An 18748-nucleotide genomic window follows, 5' to 3' on the forward strand; every position below is an offset into this window, starting at 1 on the left:
GAGTCAGAAAACAAGGTAGAGAGAAAATTCCTGCAGGACATTTCCTTCACAAGGACATTTTACACTGTGCAGGAAAATACCTAAAGAAAATCCCACAGGAAATTGGGGAGTGAAGCAAACGACACAAATACAGCCCCAGTACATAAAAAAACTGTAGCTAGTCATGAAAAGAAAATACTGTCTGCTTTTGCTCCTTTTGTGGAGATGAAATAAAATAAATAAAACAATGAAATAGTCTGGGTACACCACACACTAAAAAAATGACATTTAACAGTGAATGTTTATATGTGATCTGGTTTACCATGTAAATCATTCAAAAAGAATACATCTGCACATATTTATTTGTATATATTGAGAATTACTTGAATATACTTTTTTATTATTATTGATTTTCAGTTTTAATAAAATCTTCTAGTGTGTGAATGTGATTATTATTATTTGTCAACATTATTAAAACAAAGAAGCGTCATTTTAAAGAAATACGAAACCAGTGTGTGGCGACCCCGTCACTGACCAGCATTAAGGTGAAATAAAAAGATAGAGAAATCGCTTTGGGCCAAGTTGTTGCAAAGTCGATTCTCACATATGTATTTATCCCGGCCCAAAATAGATTTTGATACGAAAACAGCGGGCAAGCATGCCACAGATACCGCATTCCAACATCTTATTCGCATATAGCAAATGTAAAGCAAACTGAATAAGTAACTGAGGTATTTCAGGGGTTAAATCGTTTTGGGCCACTGTCACGGATAGCAATGTGAAGCTAGCAGTTCCGTGAAACTATGAACAATAAGCAACAATAAGATGATTACTTCCGGTTTTCAAAACGGCTCAGCGCAGGCAAGGTATCAAAATAAAAGTCCCGTATCCAGCACAAAAATATAGTTTATATACACATAGAAAGTGGGGTGCGATGTAATGTAGACACACTGGGGGTACAGAAAATAAAGTTACTTACTTAAGATTTACGTCACTGTAATAGCAACACTGCTTTTTATGCCAGGTGTCTCGTTAAAACAGCCGTTTTCCCTTGTTTGCATCATGCTTCATATCGATTGCAATAAGTATCCAGTGGGATGACTTTATATTAACAGGAACAAGAACAGTTTTGAAGCACCACCAATTCCTATCATTTTGGGGGGGTTTTGGCAGTACTTCAATGTCATCACAATAGACACTATTCAAATTTTGACTGACAAATGTGGAAGGAATAGTTAACACACTGATGCAATACATGGAATGTTTTAAGATCAACATTTACATTCCCACAGTTTCGGCAGGCACCATGTTCTTGTTCAGATATATGGGATAATATATATTTTTTAATCCCGTCTTCGGATATTTCTTTTGGTTGTATTAAAAGTAAAGATTTATATTTAACGTGCATTGAAAATATATATAATGGACTCATTAACGACGTATGAAAAGGAAATTCAAAATCTACTTCCCTCATTCCAAAGATACGTCACCATGCAATACTTGGCACTATATGGTGTTGTTCCTAACATAACATTTTCTTTAGAATTTTGTCATAGGCGTTCCCGTTTTCAAAAACAGTCTGACAGTAGTAGTTGTGGAGTATATGTATATTTGTTTGCAAAAACATTGCTATTTGGTGGTAATCACACTGCACTGTGTTGCAATAGAATGAGAGAACTTTTAAAATACGAGTTAGCCCTCCAAGGAATTATTCCTGTATAAATAAATTTAAAATTAATCAAAAGTTATGTTCCTCTGTGTTCCATATCTCAAAATTAATATTTCAAGTGCTCAGTTTTTTCTAGTTCTCACAGTGTTTTGTTTTTTAGGACATCGTGGATCTGATCTTCTTCAGTGTTATACTTAATCCTGTGCAAATATTTTTATATATATATTTTTAGAATGTCCTGAAGAAGGGGGCTGTTGAGAGCTGAAGACTTCTGGAGATTTCCTCAAATTAGAAATGAGGTTTTGTCTCCCCCAGTGCTGTTAACAGTAGTCTAGTTAGCTTAAAAGTCACTTTACAAATTAAAGCACAGGTAATTCAATTTCAAAGTGTGGTGTCATCTTTATTTTCTGTCCCCCCAGTGTGTCTACATTAGATTTCACCCCACTTTCATAGATGCACAATCTTTAGTTTTGTCAGGAGTGGGTCTTGAGTGTGCCCAGCACCCAAAAATGAAGGGAAAACGGCTGTTTTAACTAGACACCTGACATAAAACATAGTGTTGCTATTACAGTGAAGTAAATCTTAAGTAACTAACTTTATTTTCTGTACCCCCAGTGTGTCTACATAACATCGCACCCCACTTTCTATATGTATATAAACTATATTTTTGTGACTTTTATTTTGATACCTTGCCTGCGCTGAGCCGTTTTGAAAACCGGAAGTAATCATCTTATTGTTGCTTATTGTTGCTAGCTTCACGGAACTGGATAGCGTGTGGTGGTGACGTCAAATCCGCTAGACTGTGTACACAGACAACAGTGCCTGGGGGTATGAAACATGCTGATACGCAGGTTTATTCTAAAATAAAAGGTTTAAACAGAAAACAAAACAAATGGCGCGGTGGCCAAAACAGACAAACTGGTACCGTGCTGGTGCTTCCAGCACGAAATAGCAATTGTTCGCTTTTATTTATTTATTTATTTAATTTTGTTTGTTTGTTTGTTTGTTTGTTTGTTGTTGTTGTTGTTTTTTCCTCTTCCTCCTCCCGTTCTCTACTCACCAAACACCCAACCCCGAGTGAAACATTCACCCTTTTATACAGCTGTACCGAGATTGGATTGCTAATCAATCGTTCGATTGGAATCTCAGTACATCTGCACGTGAACTACTCTGTGCACTTCCAGTGCTTCCATACCCCTTTTACTCTGCACGTGAAGTGATTGTGCCATCCTCGTGTCTAAATACACATACAATAAACAGCGGGCAAACATGGCACGGTAGCAAGTTGGCGTGTTATCCAATTAATTCAAACGGAATAAGTAACTGGGGTATTTCGTGGGTTAAATTGCCTTGAGCCACTTATTCTCACAGAGGGGGATGGCACAGCGGGAAAACATGGCACAGCTAGCAAGTTGGCCAATAACGCAAATTGAATAACTGGCTTAAGCCCCTGCCTTCCTGCCCTTCTGTAACACCCGCTCGGTCAGAGGGGCTACAAAACACAGGGTCATATTTTTAATATGTAGTCCGGCTATGCCAGTTCAGTGCGATAAAGCACAGAACATTAGATAAATGATGATGTTATTTTTATTTGGATACAGATACGGGAAACAATCATGGGTTTCCATGCGGGGCAATTTAGACATGAAATGGCGATGCCCGTGCACGTTTAGGAAAATTACTCGTGTAAATCAGGTTTGTGGCCAAAATAAACTGCCAGAGAGGCATGGGGTATCCATGCGGGTCAATTTACACGTGAAATGGTGATGCGCGTGCACATTTGGGAGAATTACTTGAGTATATCAGGTTTCTGGCCGAAAAAAACGGCCAAAGAGAGGGATGGGGTAAATGTCATTTCTTCGTGTGAAAAATCCATGCCCAGTTTTGCATGGAAACCCGCATTTCACGTGTAAAATGCGGGTTTAGGAGGCAGTGTGGTCCAGTGGTTAAAGAAACAGCCTTGTAACCAGGAGGTCCCCGGTTCAAATCCCACCTCAGCCACTGACTCATTGTGTGACTCTAAGCAAGTCACTTAACCTCCTTGTGCTCCGTCTTTCGGGTGAGACGTAGTTGTAAGTGACTCTGCAGCTGATGCATAGTTCACACACCCTAGTCTCAGTACGTCGCCTTGGATAAAGGCGTCTGCCAAATAATAATAATGTTAATGAGCATGTTTATCCTTAAGTGACATCACTATAAATATTGCAAGCAAGCAGGTCAGCTGTTACTGTGGAGTCTAACACGGCAGAAAGTAAGTGGCTGATGGGCGAGTTTATGGTTAGCAGTGGTGTAGTTCACCTTAATGATAATGCGGGCAGGTTTTTTATTATTGTGTTTCGCTGTGTCTGTCCTGTCATGTTGTATGTCTCTTGTGGGTTTACAGTTCTGTATAAAACCACTTACCACAAACTGCGTTATGCCCTTGTTATAGTATTAAAGCAGCTGTTTGAGAATACCCTTGCTGTAAAAGCTATGCTAAAGTTAAACACAAAGAGCAAGTGAGCTGCTTACTAAATGTCTGCAACTGATTTCCCTTGATTTTGATCACAGGTATGTCCAAAGATAACACTTGTCCACCCGTCACTCAGGTTCGCTGGAGTGAGGAGGAAACCCATGCATTAATAAGTATAGTTAGTGACAGTATAGTTGAGCCAGCTTGATCGCCCGAAACAACATAACAAGCATGTCTATCAACGAGTGGTTGATGCCCTTTCAGAAAGAAGAATAGAGTGCCCAGTCCCACAAGCTAGGGACACATTTAAAAAAAACTGAAACAGTCCTACCTGCAGGAACGAGCAAGGAGAAACTGGACGGTTTCGATTCTGGGAAGACATGGACTGTTTATTGAGGCAGCGCCCAGTAGCAGTTGCAGCTGCCCACTTGACTGACACCTCCCAGCGCGCTGCATCTGAAGCAGGTAACATCTATTGCGTGTACATGTACATTCAGTAACTTGCATTACTGTTAATTAAAAGTAATTGTGCTACTTTTATTTTATTACTTTTAAGACCACTCCTCCAGTGCTACAGTCAGCAGCCACAACCTCCTCCAGTAGTACACAACTGCAAGCTGAACAGGTGACCGAACACACCGGTTCAGATTCCACGGATGAGGCAACTGAGGTAGGAGAATCGATGGGTGAGGAATTGGAGGAGAGTCTCTGTTTTTTATTTGTATACATATTTCATTTTTTTTTTTTTCAATCAGTTTAACTGAACTCTGTATACATACAAGTCAAATTAACGATCGATATTATTATATTTTTAACCCTCGAGGCTCGTCCATCACAACACCCTTCTGCAGTGGAGTACAGGCGATCGAGTCTACAGGAGATGAGATGGATGCGATGCCAGATGCAACAGGTCCTGTTCCAGCAGGCATAGCGTCGCAGTCAGCGTGACTGGTCAAAGTGGATGAGACAGTAGCAGCAACATCAGGAAACTGTGGCGATGTTCTGAGTTCCTGCAGAGCATTGCTGAGGCCGTGACATCCAACCCACCTATGGTTGACGTTGGCACTGACCCAGCTGTGGCCTCTCCTGGCACAAGCCAAGACAGTATTGTCCGTTTCCGCCCCCCCCCCCCCCCCCCCCCAATAACACAATAGCGGCTGAGGTAACCTTCTCCCTGTTTGTCTCACAGACGGCAGCCACTGATTCCTGAACATCTTGTTTTGTTGACATAGGTTGTGCAGGATACAGCAGGCAGTGGCAATTTTAGGAATTAACTCATGTTGCACTTCAGCAGTATCCGCCACCTCCCTTTAAAGTGCCCAAAAGCCTGTTCAACCACTATCCGTACTCGCCCAAGCGTGGTGTTGAATGCTTCCTCCGCAGCTGTCAGATGTCTGGACGGATAGGATTTCATAAGCCAGGGAAGTTGGGGTATGCAGCATCACCGACTAGATATAAGGGTACACCCTGATCCCCTATATGCTGTATTGCCTGAATGAAAGGGGAATATAGATTACTATCGTAAAAAAGATGTGAAATATATATAAAAGTCAATCTATTGTATTTTGAGCGATTACTGACATCCCCCAAACATCTTAAAGTATTACTATAGAGCTCTTAATTAAACACAAATGCTGTTAAGTGAGGAATATTTGAGGAAAATGTAAGATCTTAACACTGTCTTTCATTATACACATAACTGAATAGCCTATTTCCATTAAGAATACATGAATCCCTTAGAAATCCTAACCTGCGGAAGTGCGTGTTGACGCGTATACAATCCTGAAGACCGGAACGCCGCAGCATCATGCGCAGATCCTGGCATGCCACACGAGATATCTCTAAACCTTTGAAATAAAGGAACAAGGCATGTCAAAATGATTTAAATAAACAGTATTTTAACACATTATGGATGTATGCCTTTATAAGGTACTTTACATGAAAAGTCATAATATATTCCTTACAGAGATGTTGTCAAGACATATTATATATTCATGAAATTTACCTGCCACTGTCATCCACTACTGCTTGGAGAATGAAAGCTGCCCAGTACTTTCTGTTGAGGTAATCTCTCAGACAGTGGCGTGGTACTTTGATGGGAATGTGGGTAGCATCAATCATACCCATTACTTGGGGCAACCCATGCTTTTCACTGACACGCAGAGCAATGCTTTTTGCTTCAGTTACATCAGGCGTAGTTATGTACGTGTTCCAGTGCCTCTGAACAAGGGAGCTGACAAACTTGTAAATACAGCGATGAACTGTGGTTTTATGCACCCCAAACACATTGCCAACTACCCTGTACTCAGCTGAGGATGCCAGACACACTACACCAGCCAAATACTTATCGTCAGGAAACTCCATGTACGGACTCGTTTCACTTCCCTCTGTTCTCTCCATTCCAAACACTACACATGTTCCCACTACTGCACAAACAAAACCACAATGAAAGACTGACACACAGACACAAACCCCCAGGATGTCCATCCAGTTTGCAATAGATGTGTGCTATTTATATTCAGGGGTGTAAAACTATCAATTTTTATAATAGTCAATACCCAATAAGGCATACAAGGTCAACGGGCTGGAGAAGCTACTAAAAGGTGACAAATCAATTGCAATGTGTTAAATCAATAACATATAAAACATGCACTAATCAAATCTAAATGTAAAATTATAAAAATAAAACATACAAGTGACAAATAAATATGTGAAAGATAAAAGGGGCATTATTGGCCCTGTTACACTTATGCCCCAAAAGTGCCCTGTTTCTCAGTGACAAGAATATTGTGATGCTTGAAAAGTGACCTTTTTCCTCAATGAGCCCCTGCCCTGTAATGTCCTCAGCACGTTACTGCTGTGTTATAAAGTACTACGGAGGATTTGTCAATCAGTCTCAGTAAGTGTTCAATACTTTAAACAGCTCTCTCTAAAAGCCACAATCAGTATTAGAGCTGAGCTGTGATTAAAAATTATTCTCTTGATCAGGACATTTTTTCAGTCCCAGTATTTTCTAAGTTTGGGTTTATGAAATCCCATAATCAAGTTATTTTCTGCAAGTCTATCAAAACACACGAGGTATGACACAGGCCCGGTTTTTGGGATGGAACCGCATAACAGTCTCGCGTTTTGATTGGTCCATGTCTGTCACATGAATACGTCGTCACACGAGTGGAAAAGCGTGCTGGCATTTTTAACATTGTGATCAGATAGAGAGAGTGTTCTGCTTTCCACAGCCTTACCATTAAAATATAATGTGGTATTACACTGTACTGATATAACAAACTATAAGGAATTACTTTATATAAATTATCATGTTATGCACGAATGTAAGAATTGGCTTTCTGTGGTGGTGTACTTTTTTCTTTCAAGTAGCATATATCTATAATCGTTTTTGCGATATATTTTAATATAAAACATATACGCTATTGCAGTTTTGTTACAGGATACATTAGTTTATCTCTAATGTAATCACAGTTTTACATATAGACTGCCCCTGTTTTCATTTACGTCGCAAATTCTGGGCCGCTTTACTTTTCAGATAATGTCCCAAATTCTGGGCCGATTTGGTTTGCAGATAACATCCCAAATTCTGGGCCGCTTTGGTTTTTAGATAACGTCCCAAATTCTGGGCCGCTTTGGTTTTTAGATAACGTCCCAAATTCTGGGCAGCCTTGGTTTTTAGATAACGTCCCAAATTCTGGGCCGCTTTGCATTTCCGAATTCAGCCCAGTTTTGGGGAATCAGCTGACAGCCGAGTTTCTAAGGCATGCATGCACAGTTTACCATAAACTGGATAGTGAATTCATTTGAGAGTAACCCTTAGTACATTAATCAAAGTTCATGTATTTTTTACTCTCCCCAGAAATCTTTTTTTTTTTTTTAATGAAAAAACAAAAATGTAAATGTTAAAAAACGTATTTCTTATTACATGAAGAAACTACATTGCACTGAAATAGATACATGAAAATTAATTTAAGCAGTCGTTTTCCTTTATTAAAGGCTAATATTAAAACACATTTTTGGGAAGGAACATGGTATTCCGAAAAAAGGACATCTCGTTTTCTTATGTAACGTCCATCAATATATTGTAGTGTTTCAGGGTCTTTTTGGACAGAAATGAGACTGCAACTGTGAGTAGATGAAGGCCGTTTATTTTGACAATAATTAAATAATCACAAAATAAAATCATAAAGTGAGGGAAAGGAGACTGGGAGTCGAAAGTGAAAATAAATGATTGTAGTAATTTTTCTTTTACCTTACCCTTCCCAGTCTTTTCCCCGCCCCTCTTGTGCGCAAAACCTGAACTCCAATTCCCCTCCACACACGTGCACCACCATGCAACCCCTGCACGCACACACCACCATGCAACCCCTGCACGTATACACCCACCATGCAACCCCTGCACGCACACACCACCATGCAACCCCTGCACGCACACACCACCATGCAACCCCTGCACGCATACACCCACCGTAGCAATTCTTTGCAAAATATATTTTCGGGTATTCAGCCCCATTCATGTCTATGGCACTGTTATAAAACACATTTTCAGGCATATCTCTCGAACCCGAGCACGTAGAACCACCATTCAAAGTGATATAGACTCAGGGGAGCACCCCAAACCACCCCCTAAAAAGGTGTGGTGGTTCACCCAAAAACTCATGTCATGACGAAAAAATTCACTTTGCCAAGCCGTCCTGGCATTTGAACCATGAAAATGGTGACTCCTTGTGCGGGGCCCTATGGGGCCCCAACGCAAAAAAAAATCAAGTTCCTAACCCCCACAGAACCAGAGATACACCCTGTCATAAATGTCCAAAAACTACCCTTTTCGGGGTCATATCTCCATGACCCAGAGGCCTAGAAACCGGGTTGAACTTCCTAGGGTCATGTCTGGGGGCCCTCTTTCACAGGGAGCCACCCGTTTTCAAATGCTACATTTTCAACACATTTTCACATTTTCAGCATGATGGCATGTCAAGGTTGCATTTCCAATAGCTTTTGAGCTCCAGGTTGGCAAAAAAAAGTCTAAACTGGTGTCCTTTCTAGCTGGGGACACGTCACTTGGAGGGATCGACGGGGGCCCCGAGGTGGACCTCCATACCGATTTTCAAGTCTTGGGGACCCCCGGAACCTGAGATACAGCACCCTGAAAAATGTCTATGGGAAATCCCATTATAAAACCCCTTTGGGGCAACGCCCACCATCTGGTGGGGTGTCGTTTGAACTCGTGGCTGATGTCGTTCTTTAGCTAAGACTCTTGTGCACGCAAAGAATGTCTTTCTGAGTTTGTTGGCCCAGGGGTCGTGGAGATACGGGTACGATAAGAGACCACCCCCTTCCCTATGGCAAATCCCATTATAAAAATACCATCGGGGTAAGGCTCAGCTAATGGCGGTCGTGGGTCTTACGAACTCGAAGGAATCCATTTTCTTTAGCTAAGATTGTTGTGCATCTAAAAAAGAGTACAGAAGCTCAAATTTAAGTCCATTCCAAGTGTTTTGTGATCACAGTATCAGCCTGAGTGTATCGGAGCACAGTTTTGCACCAAAAGCGAGGGGAGGCGAAAAAAAGCACTATATACCCTATTCTTTAAGATATCACTTTGCAGTGCAAATTTGAGGAACGCAACCACTTAGCAACTTGCAAATTGGTACTGCAATTTAAAGGCCTGTAGTGTCAGACTGGTAGTGCCTAACTGATTCAAGTGTTTTTGGAATGATTCTTGCAAAGACTGATTTATAAGAAAAAAGAGAGATTGACAAACAGCATTTTGCTTTATATGCAGAAACGGGCAACTACAAGAGGGTGTCAAACAAGCTGTGAATGTCCCAGGAGGCTACAGAGTACCTCTGAGTATAAATCCAGATGCTCGCAGTACCTGTTCTTAGATGTCCGAAACCACTGTATCGCTGTATAACTGTATACCCTGTAAATATCACTTTTTATTGTGTATTTGAGGAACACAACCAATTACAAACTTCATTTGAATTGCTGTGCTATCAGAATATCAGTGTATAACTTTGCTGGGTATTGCAGTGTATGCTGGGTATCAAAAGGCCTTCAAACTTTTACAAAAGGCCGTCAAAGTTACAAAAAAATAGGTGTGCTCCTAACCCAATACTTGTCTTTTTAATTCTGTGCATCCAAATACTTGTAGTTAAAAGTTTTAAGAATTAAGCTTACTGTTTGTTGTTCTGTCCTAAACCAGCAGTTTGTCACCCAGATTTATTAAATAAACAGGGGGGGGGTCATCAGATTATTCTCCATTTTATTGTAACTGAGGTACCGTTCAGTCAAGCGAAAAATGTAAAGGGGTACTCGAGCTGAAACCTCCAGATAGAAGGGGTACAGTTTCAAAAAAAGGTTGAAAACCCCTGACCTACAGTATAAACTATCAGGAATAGATAAGGGAAATGCTGACTAATACAATACAATAGGATTTATTTGAAGTTGTTGAAGGGCACTGGTCTCTTAAACCCAGAAGTTCTGATAAACCCCTATGCCTCACTATATATTGATGGACATTACATAAGCAAATGAGATTACCTTTTTTTTTTGGTATACCATGTTCCTAAATGTTTTCTGAGGAGAGTAAAAAATACATTAACTTTGATTCATGTACTCTTAAATGAATTAACGGTCCAGTTTATGGTAAACTGTGCATGCATGACTTAGAAACTCGGCTGTCAGCTAAGCAGAATATCTCAAAAACTGGCCTGAATTCGAAAATGCAGATTTCGGAACGTTATCTGAAAACCAGAGCAGCCCAGAAATTGGGATGTTATCAAAGCGGCCCAGAATTTGGGACGTTATCTAAAAACCAAAGCGGCCCAGAATTTGGGACGTTATCTAAAAACCAAAGCGGCCCAGAATTTGGGATGTTATCTGCAAACCAAATCGGCCCAGAATTTGGGACATTATCTGAAAAGTAAAGCGGCCCAGAATTTGCGACGTAAATGAAAACAGGGGCAGTCTATATGTAAAACTGTGATTACATTAGAGATAAACTAATGTATCCTGTAACAAAACTGCAATAGCGTATATGTTTTATATTAAAATATATCGCAAAAACGATTATAGATATATGCTACTTGAAAGAAAAAAGTACACCACCACAGAAAGCCAATTCTTACATTCGTGCATAACATGATAATTTATATAAAGTAATTCCTCATAGTTTGTAATATCAGTACAGTGTAATACCACATTATATTTTAATGGTAAGTTTGTGGAAAGCAGAACACTCACTCTATCTGATCACAATGTTAAAAATGCCAGCACGCTTTTCCACTCGTGTGACGACATATTCATGTGACAGACATGGACCAATCAAAACGCGAGACTGTTATGCGGTTCCATCCCAAAAACCGGGCCTGTGTCATACCTCAAACACACTGCGCCGTTTCTGTGTGTACCTGGTTACTACCTGCGGTCCTTTGTTATTGAGGATCACCTCTCTTTTAAACTTTAGGCTGGATGATTGACTGATTGGAAATTGATTTGCAGCCACATTCCTCCCACTCAATCATCATCATACCAAGACAGTAACTACTGTCATTCTGCAGATGAGGCGATGCAGACAAAAAAGCCGCAGTCCCTCAGCTTCAGTTTTACATTGAAATCTGGTAACTTCCTTAGACTAGGCATTCTGCGCACTCTTCACCATCAGATAGCAAACCTTGTTGGCTCTTCAGTTTGTTTATATTCCCTAAAGGTACGCTCAGCTGTAGGTACACAAACCTTTTCCATTCTTCAAGCCATCTTGACACTTTGTAGTTCATTTAAAGCAAAGAAAAAAAAATGAGTGATTTTATGCATAGCTGTTTTTGTTTTAAACCTACAAATTAGATATTTTGCCGTGGTTCATTAACCTTTCAGAAATGTTTAAAAACTATTTTAAAGGTATCTTGAGGAATATGACTTCCATTTGCTTCTGATTTTCGGTTTTAACCGATAAACCCCAATACCAAAAAAATAAATAAATAAATAAATAGGTGGATAGCCAATAAACACCGGAAAAAAAACTGTGGATATGGTTAATCAATTCACGTGGACTTTACCCTTTTCCCATTACAAAAATAAAACCTACTACAAAAATAATAATAAATACATTTCCGTCTAATGCTAGGCAATGTCCCGCCTTCCTGATTTGTATCTATCATTGATTTGTTCTGAATACTTAAAACCCGCCCCAACAACTGAATGACAGCACATTCCTACATTTCTATTGGAGACTGCTTGCGAGATTACAATCAGGAATGGAGGCTTGTTCGCGGGATTTAAAACTTACAGTTAAGATACGGACGATTTAAAACAGAATTGTGGCAAAATTACCAAAAATGCCTACACACAAAAACCCTAGAAGAATGTGGTGACCACAGGGATTTCATTGTGGAAGACAGCAAAGGAAAGAAGGTACAACTTAAGTGTGCAAGTACTGTCGCGTTACTACATATTTTGAGAGAAAAAAAAACGCTCGAGCATTTTGGAAAGTAACCGAAAACACACTAATTTCATACAGTATATCAAAAATAAAAGCCCCGAAAAAACCCGATTCACAAAAAAATCGAAAATATCTAAAAATAAGCAACGAAAAATACAATTAATATAAACCGAAAAACAGAAGCCCGTTTATAACACAGTACTAATTTTTATGAACTGAGAAGACAGTTGTGTTTATTATTATTATTATTATTATTATTATTATTATTATTATTATTATTATTATTATTATATTTACTAGAAAATAAAATATTCAAAAATGTTCAAAAGTTATTAGAATTATATTATGATTACTATTATTAGTAGTAGTACTGGTCGTAGTAATGCTACGGTTTTCCCAAGACAGACCTTTTTTTAGGTAGCATGTATAGGTGTCCCCACAAGTTTAGTCAAATCTTATTTTTGTCTCGCTTTTGGCTAGTTGTACCGTTTTTCAAGAACGTCTGTGTTTGGCCATAGACTCAACTATAAGTAAGCAGCACCCTGATGGACGGAGGTAAATCTAAAGCCAACTGGTCTCATAATCCCGAGATACGAAGGCGGGACATTTGTAAAATTGACCCTTAACTGAAAGAAATGAATCTTTAAATTAAGTGTTCAATCTTTGCTACATTGATAGTGTTGCTTAATTACCGCGATGGGCATGACGATACAACAGTAAAATGCACATTGAATCTTTTTATTTACATTAGGTATTTTATATGGGCGCTCAGATACATAGAATAAAATGTAGAACAACAACTAGAGAGAATAAATTAGTTGACTTCCCCACACAGTGCAGATCGACTACTCTAATTCCTGCCAGTCAGCTCTCAGTGACTCATCTAATCTAGACACTCCGCACATAAAATATTATTAAACCGTGGTGAGGAAAAGCTTTCATGAAAGAAATATATATGGGTGACGTAGAGGGGTTCCCCCTCTGTGAGAATCAACTTTGAAATAAGTGGCGCAGAGCGACTTAACCCCTGAAACTCCTGAGTTACCCATGTGTTACACTTGCTGTATGCGAATAAGAAGCTGGCGAATAAGAAGCTAATTTAAGCATCGTACTTAAAATTGGCTTCAAGTGAAAGCAGTTTAAAGAATGACAGGATTATTCTTGTACCGTATGCCCTCTGAGACAATCAGAATGCAGTAGTCCTATTTCTCCCAGTTGGTATCTCTTTTTCACTGTGCCAGCGACCTCTACAAAAGCTCGCTGTTCTTCACAACGCTGCCCCGTGATCTTTAATGATGTCAACAAAATAGCATTGCAATTAATCAGAAGAAAAAAGGTACGGTACTTAACAATTCAACGCTGACTTTAAATAATAGAAAATATAGCTTTTCATTATTTTTTTTTAAAATATTTATTTGTGTAACACATGTACAAATGAGAGCAAAAGTAATGTAACATTTTTTCCCACCTTGGCTTTGTCTGTTTTTTCTTTAGTGTTTCTGCATTGTTCTTTCTAGTGCAGGGTCCAAACAAGAGGAATACAGTGTTCTCTGTGTCAGCCTGATAGAGGGAGTCCTGTGGTTCAGAACGGGGCAGCGGCAGGGCGGAGCTGTGACCCTTTTAATGCAAGCAGGTACTTCCTACGTTGTTTTTACATTGCTCTCCATTAATAGAGTGAGAAGGACAATATAAACCAATGGGCTGTGAATACTACTTTTCAGAAATGTTTAAATCATGGAATATTTTGTTCAGAATTATAATTTCTGTTATCTTCTTGAAAAGTTTTAAAAAGTGTTTTAGAAAAGGGCAATTTTTCAGGTTTCCTTTGCATTGTTTCCAAACACTTTGATCTCCTAACATTCAGAATCACCGCAGCTTGAAAACCATTACAGTGACCGTACTGTATTACTGCAAGCACACAACAGCAACAACACACTAACTGTGAGCAGCACCGTCGCACTAAATGACACAATGCTGATCATTGGAAACAGAAGTTGAATGAGAACCTGTGCATGGATTGTGCAGATGTGGAGGGAGTCGATCATGTAGCTCAGATTACAAAGAGTCTGTAAAGAGATCAATGGCTGAATCCATCCTGCGTTTCTTCAACAAGCGATCAAGACATGATGCTTTTAGTGTTATAATACGTATGACACTGTCGTAAAGACACATTGCTTTACAGTAGTTGTAAGCTGTATGATGAGAGTGGATACACATGTCCGTGTGCAGCAATAAAGAGCATTTTGGTGCAAGTAATATTGTGTATTTCCTGAACAACCTAAAACCACAACCAACACTAAAGCCAGACAAGACAAGATATACTCTTATGGTTCCAAAGATGCACTTACGGCCCTGGGGAATTTTGCCTGTTGCATAGAGTCTAAACACACATTTACACAAGGAACATTCTATGTTGTACAGGGAAGCAACAGTTCACTTTTAAGCTACCAGACAGCTTCTGAGTTAGGACTGATCAAAATTGTCAATGCAATATCTCCTCTCACAGCAAGACGTACTGTAGCAGAAGAACTAGTCCTCAACTGTTTCATGGAATCGGAACGCTTAAAAATGTCCAAGTGCGCTTGCACATCAACACTGACATACGGCTAGGAAGTCAGCCACATCGCAGAGTTCTGTTGAAGCAGAACTGAAAATTCTTGAGGACGACGGGATAATTGAAATGGTGACTGGACCAATACCCTGGGTCTCGCTGATAGTAACACCCCCGAAACCAAAGGACCCTGAGAACGTGAGAATCTGTGTTGACATGCAACAAGCTAATACAGCTATTCTATGTGAACGCCACATAACCCCAACCATGGATGATGTTATACACAAGCTAAATGGAGCAACAATATTTTCAAAGCTAGATCTAAAAACTGGATACCACCAACTGGAATTACACCCAGACAGCAAATACATCACCACGTTCACTATGCACATGGGGCTAAGACGGTACAAACGCCTGAACTTTGGAATATCATTGGTAGCTGAAGTATTCTAAAAAGCAATACACCAAACATTACAAGGCATTACTGGTGTGAAACGGTATACAGTGCCAATCAGAAAGAATATGATGAAAAACTCACAGCTGTTTTCCAGAGACTAAAAGAAAGTGGACTAACACTCAGTCGGCGCAAATGCGAGTACAACAAAGTAAGGCTAGAATTCTTTGGCTTCATCTTCTCAGCTAGTGGCATATCAGCTGACCCCAAGAAAGTTGCTGCCATACACCAAGCAGCAAATCCCTAAGACACTAGCGAACTTCAAAGTTTTCTTGGAATGGCTAACTATTGCTCTCGTTTCGTCCCAAATTTTGCCACTCTTACGGTGCCTTTGAGAGAGCTCACGAGAAAGGACGTTACATGGCACTGGGACGAAAAACAAGACGCAGCACTGAGAGCGCTCAAAGATATCCTCACAAGTGAGTCAACAATGGCATATTTCAACCCAAACAGAGAAACAGAACTAGTTGTTGATGCTAGCCCTGTAGGACCTTGTGGCAATGTCCCCCGCCCCTGTGTGCTTATTATGTGTTGTATGTTGCGTGCGTGTGTTAATGTTGGTGTATAGTCATTGGTACACGGGATATAAACGGGTCTGTGTTTCACGTTTATTTAAAAAGTGTAGATTTGTATTTAGGCACGAGGAGAGCACAAATCACTTCACGTGCTGATTAAATGTAATATGTGAGCACGGGGTTGCACAGAATTAATTCACGTGCTCGGATTCAAGTGAATAATTAATTAGTAATTGAATCACAGCACAACAGTATATATAGATGCACGTTTCTTTCACTCAGGGTTGGGTGTTCGGTGAGTGGAGAACGGGAGAGAGAGAGAAGGAGTAAAGTAAATATAAAAGAACATAAATATTGTTATCTGCTCACCGTGTTTGTTTGTCTGTCTAGTCCGTTTTGTTCGTCTATTTATTTTGGCCTCAAGTGTCGTGTGCTGTGTTTTGTTGTTTCAAACCTTTTATTTTCTGTTCTGTTATTAAATGCTGAGCGAAAGCATTCGCTCAGCTTCACCAAACCCCAAATCTCTGTCTGTTTATTTCCTGCATCTGGTCTGACGCCACCCACTCCGGCCGTCTTTGTGACAGACCTTTAAAAAGGCAAACACAAACCAACACATCATAGCATATGCCAGCCAGTCTCTTAGCGATGTTGAAAGGCAATACTCACAGACCGAACGTGAAGCACTAGCTATAATATGGAGTGAACACTTCCATCTCTACATATATGGTTCACATTAGTAACTGACCACAAACTTAGAGCTGATGTGGAACAATCACCGCTTCAAACCGCCTGCACGCATTGAACGATGGGGGACTCCAGCTACAACCATACAATATGAACATCAAGTATAGAAAGGGATCAGACAATCCAGCTGACTACGTCATGCCATCCAAACACAGCACAGACACCTGATAGACACATGAGTAGCTAAAGTTGTAGAGGAATATGTAAACTTCATAGCTCAGTATGCCACACCCAAAGCTATGATCTTAGGAGAAATACAGCAAGAAACGCTGAAGGATCCAATTCTACAAACAGTCAAAAAACTACTGCAACATGACACGTGGCACACCATTATCAGTAATACACCACATGCCGCTGAACTAAAGCTATATCAACGTGTTAACAGTGAGCTTACGATATCAACAAACCATGACATAATACTACACGGATCCAGGATAATGATACTGTCTACACTTCGACACCATGTACTTGTCCTTGCACATGAAGGACACCAGGGGGTAGTGAAGACAAAGAGTCTGCTTCGTGAGAAGGTATGGTTTCCCAACATAGACCACGATGCTGAAGCCATGGTGAGACACTGCTGTGAGGCACTCAGAACCATTACAGATGTCCGAACTCCCGGAAACTGCATGGCAAAACGTAAACGCAGATCTCTACGGACTTCTTCCCACTGGGGAATATCTTCTGGTCATTGTAGATGAGTACGCCAGATACCCCATAGTGGAAATCATTAGATCTACTTCAGCTAATGTCGTCACCCCAGCGATGGACAACATTTTTTCTGTTTGGCATTCCCCAAAAGGTGAAAACAGACAATGGGCTGCCATTCAGTGATGATCAGTTTCATAAATTCGCAGAATATCTAGGATTCAAGCACAGGAAGATCACACCTCTCTGGCCGCAAGCCAATGCCACTGCAGAGAGTTTTATGAGAACCATAGGGACATTCCTAAGAATTGCTGGAATGAATGGCATTCCATGGAAACAAGAACTTGACAAATTTCTTAGAGAATATCGTTCTACGCCACACAGCACGACTGACAAATCACCTGCAGAACTGCTGTTCAATAGGGAAATGAGAACCAAAATTCCCACTGTCAACATTGATGGAAAAGGTGGAAATGCTAATCAACAACGAGAGAGAGATTGTGCTGCCAAAGCCAAGAGGAAAGCATATGCAGACAGCCGTGGACATGCAGCACCTAACAACATTGCACCTGGTGATTCTGTGCTATACCAGCAGAAAAGGAATAACAAACCTCCATACAATACCAAGCCTCACACTGTGACAGGTGTCAAGGGTTCCATGGTCACAGCAACAAGAAATGGACATTCAGTGACCAGGAACTACTCATTTAAAAAACTTCACTCATACCATGATCACAATTCAGACATGGAAGAAGATGACAAAGAGGTTGTCACCACCTCACAATCCCAGAGCTATCCAACCAGACATTAGAGAAGACCTCCAACTTACCTGAATGATAATTAAGCTTGTGAGTCTTGTCATTGACAGTAATCCCTTAAAAGTGAGGACAGTTAGCTTGGTAATGCTGACACATAGGCTAGTCTACAGAAACAGTTAAATGTGTTATAAAATCAAATCAAAAGAAAGGCGGGATGAAGAGAATATTACAGTACTGACAGCCTGTATGTGCTCCTGAAGCAAGAACTTCAGAATGCATTCATGCCACCAGTGAATCACATGGGGCGAGCTGGAGCTGTACACAGCATGACTGGCTCACAAACTCTGCTTTCTTTGCTCCATCGTCTTGGTCACACGGTTTCCTGTAGTACATGGGAGAGGGTAGAAAGTGCAGTTGCTGAGTGTCTGATTGAAAGCCACAACCAGGGAGAAACGATCAAGCCGCCCAACATTAAGCCAGCTTTCAAGGTCGATGGAGCAAGGAAAGCAGAGTTAGTGATTCAGGAGCA

At 40.3% G+C, this 18748-nt stretch overlaps 1 long non-coding RNA gene across 1 annotated transcript; it reads right to left on the reverse strand.

Moving 5' to 3' along the window:
• Positions 1-5278: 5278 nt before the first annotated feature.
• LOC131701780 (uncharacterized) lies at positions 5279-6580 on the reverse strand. Its single transcript, XR_009309002.1, has 3 exons — positions 6106-6580; positions 5851-5947; positions 5279-5591 (listed from the first exon to the last, which is right to left on the reverse strand). It is a non-coding gene; the product is annotated as an uncharacterized LOC131701780 (long non-coding RNA).
• Positions 6581-18748: the final 12168 nt, after the last annotated feature.

Source organism: Acipenser ruthenus, chromosome 26, assembly GCF_902713425.1.
Source record: "Acipenser ruthenus chromosome 26, fAciRut3.2 maternal haplotype, whole genome shotgun sequence".
NCBI lineage: Eukaryota > Metazoa > Chordata > Actinopteri > Acipenseriformes > Acipenseridae > Acipenser > Acipenser ruthenus.